We start from the raw sequence: 17,881 nt of genomic DNA on the forward strand, positions 1-17,881 counted from the left end.
ATAAAACGAAAAATTACTATTCAAAGAGTGGAAACAAGATGACAAAAATGAGAAACTCCTGTTTACCACATTCTACGAGTTAGAATTCATCTAAATCTATATCCATACTCGTGCCAAGTTTGAGCCTTAAATTAAACCCTTATGACACTCTGCGGCCTATTGGTGCTTTGTTCTGAGCTTAGAGCCTAACAGGGCTTTAGGTGCCTTGTGCTCGAGCAATGATTAATGCAACATAATCTACCAACACAGATTACACTCGAATCTACCTTTTACAGACACAATAGATAATGGAAATGATATATCAGAAAATAATAAGAAGCTTATCGTTTTTCAATGAAAAAGCACAACTTAAAGCAAATAAACAAGATAGACAACAAAATTGGTAAATGAAAGAAAGAGCTAGTAATTCATGATATGACTAGTAACTATTACATCGTGGACTTTTCCACAAGAGTTTTTTTTATTTACTACTAATAAAATTAAAAACTTAGTACAAAATTACGATATAGGTAAAAACAACAGTACAAATTATAAGGTATCAAGTAACATCATAAGTAATGTATTTAAAAATAATAATAAAAAAACTAGACTACACTAAAATATCATACATAAACGAAAACTAAATCTTCTTTACACAACCAACTCCTCTACTCTACATCTCCATTCTCACCCAAACGTTTGCTTCCTCTCTCTCTCTCTCTCTCCCCCCCACTCTTGACGCTTTTGCCAGATTGCCAGAGCTTTCTGTAAAGAATCGTTATTTTTTCCCAATCGATTTTATCTCATCCTGCTTGCCTGCTTGACCATCCGGCAGCAAACAAAGAACGACAGCTGACCACCCTAAGCTGCTTCCACCACCAAAGCTGGGCCAGTGCGGATTTTGAGATGAATTTTGTGTAATGCTGCCCCGAACTCGCCCCCCCCCCCCCCCCCCCACCCACCCAACAGCCCCACCCGATGGGGCCTCCGCTGCAACCACATTTGCTCCCGTTTGTTCTTCTTCTTGTTACACTATGTTCGAATGGGATACTCTATAAGTAATAATAATGAATAAGAAAACTGCCAATTGGTTTCGAAATTTTATTTGAATATAACCAGATTTTTTGTATGTTTTGCTTTTTTTGTGTGTGTGCTCTTTTTATTGCGCTAAATTTTTTTATTTTATGTTAAATTTTGCTTATCTTTTGTTAATGGTTTTGTATGTACTTTTTTGTTGTTTTTTTGTGTGGTATTTTATTGTGTTATATTACACCCACAGAATCGTCAGCTCGTACAAGACACACAGAAACACATACACCTGAGATTAAGGGATTTGTGAGCATAGGAACGATCATTCCTTTGTCACGGTTGTTGTAGTTGGAAACCTATCTCAAACCATCTCAATGTAACTTTGTGCTGTACGAGCTGTGATTTTGGGTGTTTTTCTCTCTTCTTTTTGAGGAACTTAACACACTTCCGCCAATGTTGAATAAAAACGAACGGAAAAGGACAACGTTGATGGTGCCTGTGGGCATAAGATGTAGTTAGTACACATAACAGGGAAACAAGGGATTGGAAAATAGGGATAATAAATAAAGGGAAACACTGTAGACGAGGAGGAGACTATTTGTAACACAATGTGTACAACGTTGGGCGAACCATAACTTTTACCAGCTTCAACATCACCAAACTCTGTATGTTGTATGTGTGTGTGTGAGTGTTTTTTCATCACTTACTAGCACGTTCTTAAAACACGACCACAATTAAACATTTAAACACTTGTACACTTAATCAAAAGAAAAGGAAATGAAAAAAAGAGTGTTAAATAACAGAAAGAAAGACACACTACGGAAAATTGCCGGCTGGAGTTTCTTTGTGTGGTGTTGTTCGGTGCGACGATCAAGGCTTTTGAGGTGGAACTGGAGTGAAGTGGAGTGGCAGCAGCAAAACCAGTCCAGTCGTTTCCGGAAACTGCATATGCTGCTGTAGCGCGGTTCCTCCGGGTTTGGTTCCGGGTTTGGTTTGCTCCAATGCTCCGTGAACTGCTGCCATTACTACCTCTAACATTGTACTACGGCTGCTTAGGAACCCGAAAGCTCCGGGCAGGGTCCAAAAGCACTACACACACACACGGGCACAAAGAAACACAGACACACATGAACACACAGACACACACACATATACCAATATGGGGAATGCGATGGGGACGAAAACGAAGGATACACGAACAAGGGACTCTCTCTTTCTCTTTTTCATTTCTCTCCCTATCTCATACTCTTTTTGGAGCTCTGGAGCTGGCTTTTGGGAGTGTTCTGGGAGCTCTTCTGCTGCGCTTGCTAGGATGCTCCCAACATACGCGAAGAAAGGATTCTCTTTGTGTGTGAAAAAGGATCACTCTCTCTCTCTATCTATCTCTTACTCATTTACCAGTGCCCAACACACTACAAACGCACCGACACGAACACTGGTGCCCTTCGTATTAGGTTCTCTTGGATATTTTCTCGCCTCCCCTCGCTGTCCCTCTATTTTGCATCCCTACGGTCTAGTCTGCTGAAAGAAAATTGTCTTCGCATACGAAAACTAATTCAAAAACACTCAGAATAAGCGAAGATTGCGGCAACGTTCCCAACCAAGCCTAAGCCTTAAGGATCTCTTCCTGAACTCCGTAGAAATTCCTCACTCTGTTCCTACACCTCTTCTGCTACAAATGAATTTTCCCAGACCTCTTCTTCTACCATCTTTATCTTTATGTTCCTTTGCCTCTCGCGATCAAGACTTGTCCAACAATCAATGTTTCAACCGATGAATGGCCAACCGTCGACAGAATCCCATATATCCGTTCTTGTGTCCAGTTGTACAGTGCAGCACAAGTTCGGATCTACGGGTTTCCACAGACGGGGCAGAATTGTGCGACCTCTCGCGGAAGCAGAGCATCGCGAGTCGCAAGATTTCCATCTTAAACACTACACAAATGGACAAACACAGACGCACAATCACACACACACACACTAGGAATGACTTCAGGAATGACCAAACACTGAGCGAAGAAGGGCGGACGAATGCATCGTACAATGGAAATGCAGCAGCAGACTTTGGGACGCGCTTTCTTGTGAGGGTTCTTACCGCCTAGCTCGACGGATCGCAACTAAACACTACCGAACCACCGATCCGCTAACTGCTAAATGGTTGAGATTTTGCATACTTTCTAACCCCCGCCCCGGGACAGCCGAAGAAGACGGCGCACGCGAAGGAAGGAAGGTTGTTTGTGCGTCCCGAGGTGGTGTCCTGTTCGCTGGCCTGTGTTGGCTACTGTACTGCTGTTCATTCTCGTTGCTTGTCCATTAGCCTGGCTGGCTGGCTGGATGGCTGGCTGGCTTTGTTTTTCCCGACCCCTTGCAATCCGCTGCCTGCTCTCTGCCTAAACGCGGCCGACCAATGGTGGCGATGGTGCAAATTTTCCACAACCAATTCCTTCAGTCGCTGTGAGGGTTTTTCGTTGTTGCAAAGACCCGGTTTTGGTGTAGTACCACGGGGGTCCGTGCGTCCCCTGTCCGGATATTGGATAATATTGTGGTGCGTTTCTTTGCACCAAACTGTCGACTGTCGGTGTCTCTTCCTCTCTCGTCCTACTCAGAGACAGAGACAGAGAGAGAGAGGGAGAGAGCACGAGAACGAGAACGAGCGATTTATCCGGAGTGTGTAAGATGATTTTTTACGCCCCAAGACGATGGTCCTGTGGAAGAAGCAAAAAGGAAAACGGAAGAAGCGTTAGTGTGGAAGCGAACCAGAATCGACACAAAGACACACACACAGGGACGAAAGTAGAGCAATTGGATCAAACAAACTGACACAAACCAATCACTTAGAATATGCTACCAAACAGTCCAGATCCATCAACAATCGTACCAGCTGATTCGAAAACCCCAAGGAGAACAGATAGTCCTAACCGTTGGGAGTCGCCCCAATTTTGTCTTCCCCAAACGGACTCGATGATTTATTGTTTTTCCTTCCCTTGACGATGACAGGGAGGGACTACACATTTCAACCTCGGTTTTTTTGTGGTGGTGGTGACTTGGTGTTGTAGAACTGTCATGAGCTCAGTACCAAGGGTTCTCTTTTGCAAAGCATCAAAAGACGAGAGAGACAAGGACGAGATTGAAATACTGAGAACACTGCCAAAAGTTAACGGTCGATAAAATCGTGTCCATGTTCAACACAACATAGTGTGCTGAAGGGTCTTTGTTGTTTCTTATTTTAAACTCAATTTCACACGAAGAAGTCCCGCGAAATAAACCCCATCCAGCAGTGTTGTAACCGAAGTTAGTAGACATCACACCAATGGTAAGGACATTTGGTGTGGTGTGGTTCCACGAACGGGAGCTGTCAAATTTTTGCAACTCGTGCATCGTTGGACGTATGCGCTGACAGGCTCTGCACATGCTCACACGCGATTGGGGCAGAGTGTTTGTGGGCCCCTCTTCCCCCAACACACAACCGAAGGGGGGGCAACATTTTCTTCCTATCAACAGTGGAACTGATCCTGCACAATAATCGAATCCTGTTTTCGTGACAGTGAGAGAAAGAAGAAAGCGAGAGAGAGAGAGAGAGAGAGACTTGTGAGCTGAAGAGCAACTTGATGTGTCTTCACGGAACTGTTCCCTTTTTTTTGCTATTGCTGGACTTTCCGGAACTGGCACCACAACTCCCCTCGCCACACTCCGTCGTTTTACTTTATGCTCCAACAGGGACAAATAAAAAAAACAGTTCCCAAACCAACACGATCGAATCTTCTCTCCTACGAGCGGGACCTCCGTGGAGTGGAGTTGTTTTTAGAACAAAGAACCGAGCTGCCACCCAGAATCTGTGCACTGTGTGAGTGCGAGAGTGGCCGAGGGAGGGTTGTGCACTGTGTGAATGAACTTGTACGCAAAGGTACAAAATGCTCTCACGAGTCACTGCTGGAACGCGAATTTTCCCACGGTTTTCTTCTTCCTGTGCGAGTCGCAAAAATGTTGGCGTAGTTGGCAGGATTTTTCCGAAGATTCCGGGGAGTTCCTGCCACACGTTTAACTTGCTTTGGGAGCAGTTTTAGAGCAGCCTGATGGGTTTTCATCGTCCAGAATTATCACACAGTTTGTCTGATTTCAAGGATCACACTATAAAGCAATGTTCTTGTCACACAAAACTGTTGAAAGGAAGAATTCTTTAGGTTTTACTAGTATAATGTCTTATTCTTTACACACTCTACTATTACTTACTAGATGATTGATTTTCTACACCGAGCTGATATGCTAAAGAAAGCAGTCGTCTGTTTCTTCAATTTCCCTTATTGTTTTGGCTTCGGGATGAAAAATCATCCCTCCAAACTGGAGTAACATACTGAACGGTATGTGCGAGAGTGTGTGGGAACAGTTTTTTCCTCTACGAATCCTTTTTCTCGAGCTATCAATCAAACCCCACAACAGGCTCTCTCTCTCTCGCTCTGTAGTTTCAACTAGTTTTCTCCCAGAATTCTATTATGGTGCAGTTGTGTCGCTCGGGCTACACAGCAAGGACACCCTCTGAAGGTTTCCTTCGTTCAGGAGAGCTCCGAGAATTAAATCTTTCTCTCACTCTCTTCCTCTCTATTACGACGTGGAACATTGGAACAGTTTTTCTTTGTTATCGAACACAAAGAGAGAGAGAGGAGAGAAGCAACAACAAACAAAAACAAAAACCCTATTGCAAATTCTGTTGGCTTTTGGTTGAGCAATTACGTCCTTTTGGACAAACATTGCATTAGAAAAACACACTCTAAGCTCGAATGTTTTGACAAAGTCTTTCGTCTTCATGACTATGCAAACCATTCCAACGAATAGACTCCACACCCTCTCTCTCTCTCTCTGTGCTTCTCTCTTCATCACGAACACCAAGAGCGTGTCTACTAATCGCTCCAGAGGATTCTCGTTCGCCGCAATCTCCGCAGCACACACACAAACACACACACAAAACTCCTTGTGTCCTAGTACCCAGTGTGCCTGGCCAACGTGTGTGTGTGTTTTCTGCTGGGGACAATGATGACGTTCACGGTGCGCCTGCGTACTGCCGGAACAGTCTCCCAACACCACAACGGCTCGCTGGGACGGGCGCAGGGAAGTGAAGCAAGGATTTTCCCATCAGCACCAGCAGCAGAAAATTCCATCAGTTACACCAATATTCCAGGGCGAACGATCAATACCGGATGAAGTTGGTCGATTGAAGTCCAACAAAGAGACGATCGTAGCGTTTTGAACCTTGGAGCAGGACACTTTTTCGTTGAGCGGAGACTTTGGAGGGGGACCTTGGACTTAACCAGTACCCAGACACACACACAGACACATACACACACACTCACAAAGGCACACTCGGCTCAATAGCTCTGCTGGCTCGTACGACTTGGTGAAAATGAATCCCGGGATGATGAAGCAGTCGTTTGCAGAACCAAACATGCCCGGAATAGCAAAACGAAACCAGACCAGGATGACTTCTGACCGACAGCACCAACAACTCGAGCAAGAGAAGAATAAAGAAAAAAAAAACAACAGTCTGTACCCGTACCCTGGGAGCGTGTGTCACACACGGTGCCGTTCCGTTCGGGCCAACCACGGAAGAGAAACTGACTCCACGAGTTTTGGGACCCGTTCCGCCAGGAGTTGGTCCTTTTCGCTGGTTCTGGCGTGTGAGCATCACCTCACACAGACACACACAAACACACATATACACAGATCCATCAACAGCGGACAATGTGTTTAGCTGAGATGGAAGAAGGTTTTCCCACTGTGGGGGGAAAAGGGAAAACGACAACACCGAGCCTGTCGGCCCTGGCGTGTGATGGAGCACACATTCTGAGCGAGAAACTCCAAACGCTCCTGAAATTCACACGGGCGCGCGCGAGAAGAGAGGTGGTTCTTGGTTCGGCGTGCTGTGTGAAACGTTGATGACAAAACACGAAGCACACACACACACAGACAGTGGAGGGGACAACGCACGGGAAAAATGCACCCTGGGAGAGCGCTCGATTTGTACACACACACACGTACAATGGAGTGCAAAAAATGGAGAAGAAAAAAGCGTATTTCCCTTGCGTTGCGTGTTTGTGTGTGTGTGTGTGTCGAAACGACTCCGTGGGAAAACTCATGGAAAACACGTGAGCAGATCATGGGGCCGCCGTGCTAGTATCCTAAAAAGAGACAGTAGGGGGAGGGAGGGAAGCGGGGGGAGTAAGGTGTGGTGCCATACGGAGAACACACGATTTTGGGACGGATTTAGAAGAGACGGTTGTGCAAAAGAAGGAAAAAAGCAGCCAACAAAGCAGGAATCTCCGAACTCTGAGCTTCTTCGTGCGTGTTGACGTACGGACAGGGGCATAGCTGGAGCAGCAGCAGTAGGTTTACAGTCGGGAGTGAGAAAAATGTATTAGTTTCGATTGCATTTACACGCACGATTTGGTATTTTGAAGAGAGATAGCGAGAGAGAGCGAGAGCGAAGCAGTTTTTCCTCTTCCTTTGGTGTCACGCTCTTACGCGGTCTGAGGCGATCATGTGATCGTGTGCAAACCATTTTCGTGTTAGAACACATTTTTCTCATTGATAAACGATACTCCCTTGTTTGATAAATGATGACCTATCGCTCACCAGTAGCTACATCACATCATCTTTGTGTGATTGAAAGCACAGGAAAGCATCATATGACCCTTCCGGCACACCGGATCGGAATGTTGAACAAGTTCGCGCAAGAAAAGACACTAGAAAATCGATGGCAATTGGTCACGAGACTGGGTGGCAGCGGAAGCATCCATCCGATGAAGTGTCACACCCCAACTCTAGCCAGTGGAAGATGATGATAGATTCAAGATGAAATGGGGAGGGAAAACATTAAGTTTTCCAACCAGTAGTAGTAGTAGTAGTAGTAACAGCACGTCCCCGTCGTCATCATCGTACAGCCAACGAGGCGGGACGAGTTTGCTACGTCATTAGCGAAGATTAAATTTGCCGCTGAAGTCAACAGTTTGACTTTGTCCTTGTCGTATTGGCAATGGCAAACAAGCAGCACAAGAAGAGGAGAAAGATCAATATTTACCCCCTTTGCGATTGCTTCAATTAAACCGATTGGAAAGTAGGAAAAGAAACATCAGCAAACAGGAAAATGGATTTCAATTAAATTTGCTTGCAAAGCTTAACTTCTTTTCGCGTTGGTTTTCTGTTTTGTTTTCTTTGTATATGTCCTTTGGAGATTCTTGGATAAGAAAATGATCAAGAAAATGATGTAAAAAATCTAGACGCAGCAATGAAGGATACTCGGATAGAGTTTGAAAAATATTAAATCATTAATTTGAAAAGGACAAATTTTAACCATGTTCTACACCAGCCACGAATGATGTTGGATCACGTGACGAGCACTTCCTTCTCTTCGACTGTTTCTTCTGAACCGAACAGATTTGCGCCTCTCATTATCTGTTTCTCCTATTTATGTGGAAGAAATTGACTCCACCAAATGGAACTATTTTTAAAGAAATGAAGCTTTTACGAAGTCCTCAATGATACACCTTTGCAACAAAACGTATGTAGAAAATGTTATAATGACATGAAAAAAATAGTTTACATACAACATGCTTCAATCATCCTCTTCCCATCATCATCATCATCACATTATGCAATTTTGGCTTATCAACAAAGGGAGAGCAGTTCATCTGGAGCATGAAACTTCACAAAATCATCCCAAAGCAACATTCTAGCAGAGCAATAGCAGCACATCCTTAAAAAAAGGACACTCTCTCGCTTTTCTACCAGCGATAGTGTATGTGTGTACGTGTGTGCGATAATTGTGGGAAAATGTGCAAAATCGAGCAGATCTAGAACACGAACAGTGCAGCTCTCCCACCGCTCACAGAGCAAGTAACGTAGACCGCACCGCACGTACGCCACACCAAGAGAGCGCACGGAGCGTGTTTCTCGTCGACTTTATGACCGTTACTGAACCCTCAGGGCCGACGAACACCTTTACCATGCGAGAGCCCCCCCTGTGCCCGCTACGATAAACGAAACGGTACGGTTGTTCTTGAGAAGTTACTTCCTCCCAGGGATTCCCAGGACTCACCGACTCAGCCGCTGAGAGCAGCGGCCGTTAAGTTGACGGGGTTTTTGCAAAGGGAGTCCTGGAGTTGCATGCTCCTTCCTTCGCTGATACCCCGCGATGAGGGATGCTGGTAGAAAAAAAACGACTACTGCCCTACTTTACGCGGTGAGAGCTGCGCATGAGCATCGCACACCGGCGGCCGAAAACGTTACTCGCAGCACATCGCCCGCAAAACCAGAAGAAAAAGAAAGCTGGTGCTAGCTGTGTGATGATACACGTATCCTTGGTGGGTTGGTTTGTTGGCTGGTGCTGACTGTCTCTTGGGGTAGTGTGCGCGTTGATGCTGCACCTCCACCGATGTATCCTTAACGGGAGAGAGAGATATATTCGGTGACATCCCGAGCAACCATGGGAGAGTGCAATGGACCATCGGATAGAAATACGAAAGCTCACCCGGCAAAGAGCTAAAGAGGGGAATCGTAGTAGTATTATTATTATTGATACTGCTCACAACTACTACATTACGAACGCGCACGCAGGCAGTAAATGATAGGTTACTTTTCACTATGGTCTGTTTCTGGACGACAATGAAAAATGGAGACAGATAAACCTTTTATTTGAATAAGGAGCCTTAATGTATGCAATATGTATAACAAAGCGCCTAAAAGGTATGCAAGCTGTATTCCAAAATTATCTTTTTACTGAATAATAGTACTGGCGACATTAAGTTTCTTTCATTTCTCAATGAGAAAATTGGAGAAAGATCCACACACCAGACTTGATTCCATGACCTATGGTGTGGCAGGCTGCATCCTTTACCACGACACCATGAGAGGGGACCTCATGCTACGCGGTTAAAATCTCATGTGCTTCTACATTTTCTGCCATACCATTCCTATACACGATGCTAATTTCTTGATATTCCAATCGTTGAATCCCAATCGTGTTCGAAGTGAGGATTCAACAAAGTATTCAAGAGAAAACTAGGAATTACTACATTTTAAAAGTTATATTTAAAAGCAAATTAAATGTACAAATGATCCAACGTAATTAGCATGCTTATCATGCCACGCACGTAAATGTACGAAGGATATGACGACCTTTACCAGCGTTTCTTGCGCTCTTTCGCGAACGTATTAAACAGGGCAGGCAAACCACTACCCCATATCATTAAAAGACATCGGTGTACACAATCGCCATATGCATACCTCGTTCATTGGCAAACCACACGTGTTGACCGCACGGAAAGAACGAACACCACTTGAAAGACGGGCAACATCCATCCAACTGTGACACAACGACGCTGCGCTAGTGGTTCTGCAGCCTGCTCCAGTACAAAACGAATTAAAGGGCAATTATTTTGAATTAGACCAGCCAGTCAGTGCTTCTCCAGTGCTGGCGGTCAACTGTGAGCACAGACAGCACAAACAAAACCACTCGGTTCGTTGTTTAAATGCGGGCGTGGCGGGGGGTTGATGATACATTGCAAGCTGGTGGACTGGGATGCACCAGCCACAGCCACAGTGGATGGGACACCTACACCTCCCGCACACACACACACACACGCACACACAGGGTGGTGGATGCCAAGTGTCGGGTTATTTATGTTGATGCTACCTATCACCCTGCGGGGAATTCTATTTCCCCATTACGCGTCAAACCACAACGCCGAGGGGCGGCACCTGGGCGAAACAGGAAAGCGAAAAAGTTACCTCGTTTAATTTATGATATGCCATTTTAGGAACTATATATTACAACTACTTCCGATGGGCTAATGAATTGTACGTGACACGCTGAAGTGGATGGGTAGAGAAAGCTATTTCATGTGATTGCACATTCTTGCGCGTTTAATTGAAACTCTCTCTCTCCGTCTGTCTCTCTCTCTCTCTGCGGTCAGGATAGCTGGCGCCTTGATGTGCAGGTGATGTACCATCGCACGATTGGCCCGTGCAAACAGGCGATCCCGCGTGTTCGATCGAGCTGCTTTCGCAACCACGAGGATAACGAGGACGTGGAAGGCAAATTCTTCCAACGCGTCGCAAGCATCAGGGAAGAAGCGCAGAAGGGGGCAAATAGCATAGAACCCGATGCGAGGTACAATAAATGATTGTCACGATCGCAGGCGAAATGAGAGTCGTGACTCGGGACGACTTCACGTTTTTTTTTTCATGTGCAGTGGAGGAGAAATGCGATACGGTAAGGAATGGAGAGCTCCTCTGCTCGTTCGCTTGCCTCTGCCTGATGACATTCCTGAACACATCTGCCATTTTCATCACTGTCCATTGCTTATTTATGTAAGCGGTGTTGTTTTTTTTTCTTCTTTTCTTCTGCAATAGCTCCACCAATCCATGAAACCCACAGCAGTGTGATAGATCTCCCCTACTAAAGCTGTGGTGTTGAGAAGGGTCTTCTGCCCGGACCAATTCCCCGGGACAGCACGCCCTTCTAGTGGCACGTATTTTCATGTCTTTCCGATCGTTGAATCTAGCATTCTCTTTTAATCTTCCGCACCCAGGGTTGATCGCTGATCCTTTTACCTTTTGCTCGGTGCTGTACACGGGGTAACGTGGATAGTTCCGCGAGCTAGCGAAACAAATGGATTTCTCTAGTCGAACGTCAGCTGGACGCGTAAGGGCAAACCACCCGTCCCGTTTCGCAGGGCAGAAGAGTACGACAACGATCGTTTAACCCTTTGCATTTGCCTAGGATCTCCATTTACACGAGGCGTGTTGGATTTCGATACCCCTGCCATCTGCAAAAGACGTTGAACAGCACTGAAAGCATTTTCATGTTTGCGATCCTCATTAGCGAGACACAGGCACAGTGTGCGCGGCTCGTGATCTAGGTAATGATTAGCGGTTCGATCGCATTCGGAGCGAATGGAGTGTTGAAGTGGATTAAATTGCAAAAAGAAAAACACAAACAAAATGATTGTTTGTACAGTAGAATTACTGAAAAACTCCAGGGTGCCTCCTGGTACTAATTACAAATTACGGCTTTCCAATTGTTGTTTGTTTGAATGTTTCCACCCACCAGCTTGCCTCTTTTTTGAGTTCCAACAGACCCAACAGCATAAAGTCTGAAGAGAGCCACAAAGCCAAGTCGTGGGGATAATGCTAATTCAAAACTAAGATCATTCTACTAATTAAAATTACATTCCATATTCGGAATAAAGAGATGAAAGCGCTTAAAATGGTTCGTTAGAGTTTTGAACTTACAACGGCACAACAGGACAATGATATGATAGCGCACGTTATCAATCAGGCTATAAAGTCAACATGATGTATCTAAGATCTAAACGTATATAAACAATACTCGTCGCTGAAATAAACCAACAAAGGTGATTTGCTTCCGAAGATTACGAAAGTGCAAATTACAGTGATGTTAGCTCCTTTCGTGACAAGATAGGAATTAGAGATATCAATTGGTGTAATCTTCGTTACACACGTATCTGTCATCAAAGCAAACGAAAATTGAAAAGAAACTTATAGCATACACTTTCGGAGCAGTTTACGAGCCGTTAGTTTAAGGTGTATTTCTATGCATGCTTAACATGAAGTTTATGTCGACACATACAACATACACAGACACGATAAGCTCATGTAAATTCCCTCTTTTTATGTGAACCACACACAACAAAATACAATCAAATACAACTCCATCCAAAATTTCCCAAAGACATACTCCCCGCCATTACCGGAAGCAATTCCACCTTCTTGGGAAGGGAACGTTCAACCCGACACACACACACACATACATCCACACAAAGCACGTTCTTGGCCACAAAGGCTCACAAGATCTCTAACCTCATAATGCCAGTATTGAGAGAATCCTTTCGGACGTTTGGACAGTTCCTAAACCATTTCTCGGCTCCAAAAACCCCACCCCAGAAAGGAAACAAAAAACCCATATCAGGAAGCGCTTGTAATCGACATCAGAAAAAAAAACATGTTGCCATCGTTGCCGGGCGTAATAGAACGAGCTGGGAAGGGTAGGAAGCGTGATGACGAGGCGATCATCCGAAAAGGCACACCCCACCATGTACACACCCGTGCATAACCTCCCCAAACAAAACACTTAATAAAAAAAAATACATGCAGGAATCCCATCATTTCGACCACGTAACACGACCCCAAATACACCACCACCATCACATCACACCCATTGCCGCCGCCATGATTTTGTACGCCGCTAGGAACGGTTTGCCCCATGCACTGGTCGGTGCACCATCACCACGCGATGGCCAAAAGGGAGGATCGGAAACCGGGACTGAGAGTGCAAGTAATCGAGTAGAGGAGGAGGGGAGGTGAGATGCACCACGTCTCGTCGCCCCAACACGATGCGTCCTCAACCAGCTCTCTCACTCATTCGCGCACACTCACTCTCTCTCTCTTTCTCACTCTCTATTGCCGTTTTTATTATGTATTTATATTTCGCAAAGTTTGTTGACCTCTTGCTGACTGGCTGGCTGGCTGGCTGGCTGGCTGGCTGGGTCGGTTTGGCTTTAGGTTGTGTGTTCGGTTCAGTTCTCCTTCTCGCTTCTCGTTCTCACACACACACCCCGTCGGTGGACGGACACAGTCGACGGCGGCGGCGGCCTTTCCGTAGGTCGGCGACGACGACGACGATGATGATGGTAATGGGGAGGACACGCGCAGAACAAAACCCCAGGAACGAAACGAGGGAAGGGGGTACGTCTGGGATAGGTCCCGACCGGGGTGGTGGGAAGGTTCGTTGCTTGTGTGTATATACGTATGTTGGATGAGGTTTGTGTCTGCTGCTGCTGCTGCCTTTGCCCAGCGCGTTCCTGTGTTTTGGGTGAACATTGCCAACATTTGCCAACCGCTCTCCCCACGAAAAGATGGGCAACACAAATCGAGAGCAAGCACACCAGCCGACGAGACGCGCGCGCGTTAGAGAAAAGACTGTTGTGTGCGCAAACAACAAAAACAAACGGATGTCATCGAGCTTTTTGTGGTGTTCGTTAGAGCGAGCGAGAGTTTTTCGGGTTTCTTTTGCTTTTGCTGCGGCAAGATCCGCAAGAACTGCACGGAGCTGCATAATACGTCCCAGGCAATAGGGGGGGAGTGGAAGGGAAAGGTGGGCCTGATAATGTGTGACTCTCTCTCTCTCCACCAGCACCACCACCACCAAATTGCACTTCTTTTGACTCGAAGGCAAGAATGCTATCAATGTCTCCGCTTTGCCTCATTCTAACGCCCCTCACAGCAGTGTGTTGGTTTTGCGTCCGTTCTTTATCAGCAAAGACGACGAGGTTTAGGCGGCGGGGAGCTGGCCCGACTGGTACGCGATCATCATCAACTCGAAGATCTTGTTTGGCGCGCATTTTAACCTCCCCGCGAGAGAGAGAGAGCCTGCACACTCTGTGGTGGGCAAGCAGGCGTCGTCGCACGGGTGTTCGCTAAATCATCTTCGCTCTGATTCATAAAACGCTCATATCATGTGCAAAATGTATGTCCGTTTGAGCACAGCTGGGCGAGCGATTCACAGTTTGGTGTTTCGCAGTTTTTATTGTCACCCGAATAAAGGGGCAGACAAGAGCAGGCTGCAGAAGAGCACGTGGATTTGGTAGCTTATGGTGGCAAGATTTCGAGGTTCCTTTCTTGTGGTGCAGCAGCAGACGATTCTGAGATGATTTATTGGACATTGTTTTTTAATAGTGCTTGGTCCAATGCACGTTAAAATTAATACGGGTTTTTCGTTCTTTTAACATAAATCAGTACTGAATATAGCTTATTCTCTTAGTCCCAAAACATCAAATGCTCAATCTGTTTCATTGAAAAGCTAAATTCAATAAATAATTGTGCGAAAAAGATGGCAATCAATATGAGTTTAATTTGCCCAATAAATCTGCGCACATTATGATTTAGATGTTAACGTACGTGTGTCTCTTTAAAACCCGACACAAAAAAGGATCATAAATATACACACACACACACACACATGCAAACAAACGCAAATCGGTCCAAACAACAAGCCCGGCCGGGTGAAACGAGCGAGCGAGCGCGTCGGTATAGTCCGCAAAAGATTGTGGCTTAAGCAAATAAATTTATTTAGCGTTTTGCCATTTCTCATCCAGCCCAGAGCCACGGGACGGCACGGTGGAAAGCGATGCACGATGCAACGAAGGGGAGGGCGAGAGAGAAAGAGCTTTGTAGCATATTTCATACCGGAACGGACGGGAGAGCTCCCATTTTTTTCTGCTTGCTTGTTTGCTTGGTTGCTTCATTTTATCCCATGCTCGCCAAACGATTCATTTCATATCATCTCCGGTCGGTGTGTTCCTAGTCCGCTCCTTTCCACCGGTTTCTATCGGTTTGCCGTGCGAAAGCTGCCCAGCGAACGACGGTGCAGCCCGGGCATATGAACAATTAGCACCGGAAAACTCCCAACTATATAATGTTTTCGGGGGATTGTCCACAAACTTTTGTGCACCTCGGTGTGGTGCTTTTCGTTTTCCCCCCAAAAAAAAAAAAAAAAAACAAATGACACAGCACCTCGTCCGTTTACGAGTCAAATACACACGCGAGAGTCGCCTTTTGACGCTAGGATTTATTAATTTTTCCGTGACGTGTTGCAGAAATGCGCTAATTGGCGTACGGAAAGAGGAGCCACAGCGAATGGGAATGACAAAAAATAACATAAAACAGGAGCAGAACACACACACATGGGAGAAAGTTTTCCACCAATTTTTCCATATCAAGAGTGGACCGACAAGGGACCGGAAATTGTTGGCTTGATTGCTGTGCAAATTAATGACAGCATGCTTGAGCGGGAAGTTAAATTATTATTTTTTAACTTTCGGGACGGGGAATTAAAAAGAAGTATTTTAAAATGGAATGCGCATACATCGATAGATGATTGAAATGATGAAATGAAGAAGTCTCAGTGCTCAAAAGTGCTCAGAGCAGAAAAGTTTTGTAAATGGCTAGAGAAATCAATATATATAATTGAACTAGTTGAACCGAGAATGAATCGCAAACCTGTCTTGTACAAAACGCACCGCTTACCGGTTGCTCTTTAAGAGCGAATTGACATGAGGAGAGTAATTTGTAAATATAAGCTACAATACGACGATTTCTTCCATTACTGCGAATGAGTTTCTCGCTTTGATCAAACTTTCTCTAGAATTTTGCTCAATTGCAGAAAGTTTTACAAATTGTACTCAACAATGTGCGTGCTGGAAGCATTGCTTTGTACAGCAATATACATCACAGGGATGTCAAAAGGAGTAGCTTTTTAATCACATTTACATGACCGTTCTTAATCTGAATGCAATTCAAACTCGGCTCGGACTGTTTACGTGCCACCATTTGTGGTTACACGAAACTTTCACGTTTCCTCCATATACCTTTCCTATTTTCCAAACATTCATTTCCGCTTTTCAGCACAATGTTCTATGTTTTGAAAGACTTACTTTCTTGTCTAGGTGTAAGTTTCCCGATCGAAGAAACGAGTCCTGTGCCAACCGTCTGCTTACTTTCAGAAGTTTCCACACTAGAATTGGAGAAAAAGCTCGATGAATATTTCGCCTCCATCATCGATTCGTCCACCCGGAAGGCATGCAGGCACAGACACGCACGCTAGAGAGTTTGGGGCTCGAGACAGTTAGTTTTCCAGCAATTTTCCCGTTGGGACAACTTTCTTATTCGCCTCTCATCCTTCGTTCTCGGTGTGAAAAGTTCACCCACCGTGTCTGTACACACTTGAAAGCGTCAAAATTTTCTAACGTTCTTTTGTCTTTCGCATTATGTGTTTTAAGCCATTTTTCAGCCTCTCCACAACTAGTTCCATTTCTCTTCACGTTCAAGTATTCCAACACTTGTGTGTGTGTGTGTGTGAATCTGAGACAGTCTGCACCATAACCGGTGGGTTGTTGGGGAAAAGATCTCTTTCTTTCTGCTCGTCTTTCTGTTTTGGGTTGTAAAAAAGTTCCTCCACCGACCGGCCGGCCGGCCGGCTGCTGCTGCTGCTGCTTTTGCTGCGATGAATCTGTTCCTTCCGTTGCACGCGAGTGTGTAGAGTTCCTTGCAGCCCATACCGTTTTGGGGGGTGCAGCAAAACTCGTCTCTTTCGCGAAAGCGTCGTTTGGTTCCGCATTGTCACCCCCTTTTCGCTCACCCCTTTGCCGACGTCATGACTCCGGACAATCAACCCTTGCCGTGCTTTCCCCAACCACGGTTACATCCAATCCGCCGCACACACACACACAGCGATGTCTGACAGTTTTGCAGCAGTCGCGCTCTCTCCTTTTCGTGTTTTCCAGTACGGATGAATGGGTTCCCGTCGTGTCATCGACCTTTGCTCGACTTCGTGGGTCACTACCACTATACAGAGACAGGCACACCACCAGCAGCAGCAACACACCGTGAGCCAATATTACTACGCAACGGTGTGCTGTATACACACAACTACCAATATGGCCAATATGTACCACGCCATTCGCTCTTTGCAACACTAAACACACTCGCCAGCTCTACACACACAGACAACTCTGCACAGCCATATGCTCATTACCGCCACCACTATCCTCGTCCTCCTTGTTTGTTTCCACCCCCACAATTGGGTTTTGGACGGAGCAGGAAAAGAGAAAAGGGGATCGAGGGGGTTAGATCGTTTGAATGGAAATATCGCACACCTCATGGGCCGAACCACAACAACGACCATGGGATATTATTATTGGTGAAATGGGCAAAGCCGGCATATGGTTGCGATTTTACTTTGCGAAACAAACACAAAACAATGCAAAAATGGCCTCTTCTATGTGTTTTTTTTTATTTCTTAGTTC

General features: G+C 45.4%; 1 long non-coding RNA gene across 1 annotated transcript; it reads right to left on the bottom strand.

Annotated features, from left to right (window-relative positions):
* Window positions 1–1,066: 1,066 nt before the first annotated feature.
* LOC133393375 (uncharacterized) lies at window positions 1,067–8,628 on the bottom strand. Its single transcript, XR_009766133.1, has 2 exons — window positions 6,556–8,628; window positions 1,067–3,712 (listed from the first exon to the last, which is right to left on the bottom strand). It is a non-coding gene; the product is annotated as an uncharacterized LOC133393375 (long non-coding RNA).
* Between the last annotated feature and the right edge of the window lie 9,253 nt (window positions 8,629–17,881).

The sequence above is a fragment of the Anopheles gambiae genome, chromosome 3 (assembly GCF_943734735.2).
Source record: "Anopheles gambiae chromosome 3, idAnoGambNW_F1_1, whole genome shotgun sequence".
NCBI classification, from domain to species: domain Eukaryota; kingdom Metazoa; phylum Arthropoda; class Insecta; order Diptera; family Culicidae; genus Anopheles; species Anopheles gambiae.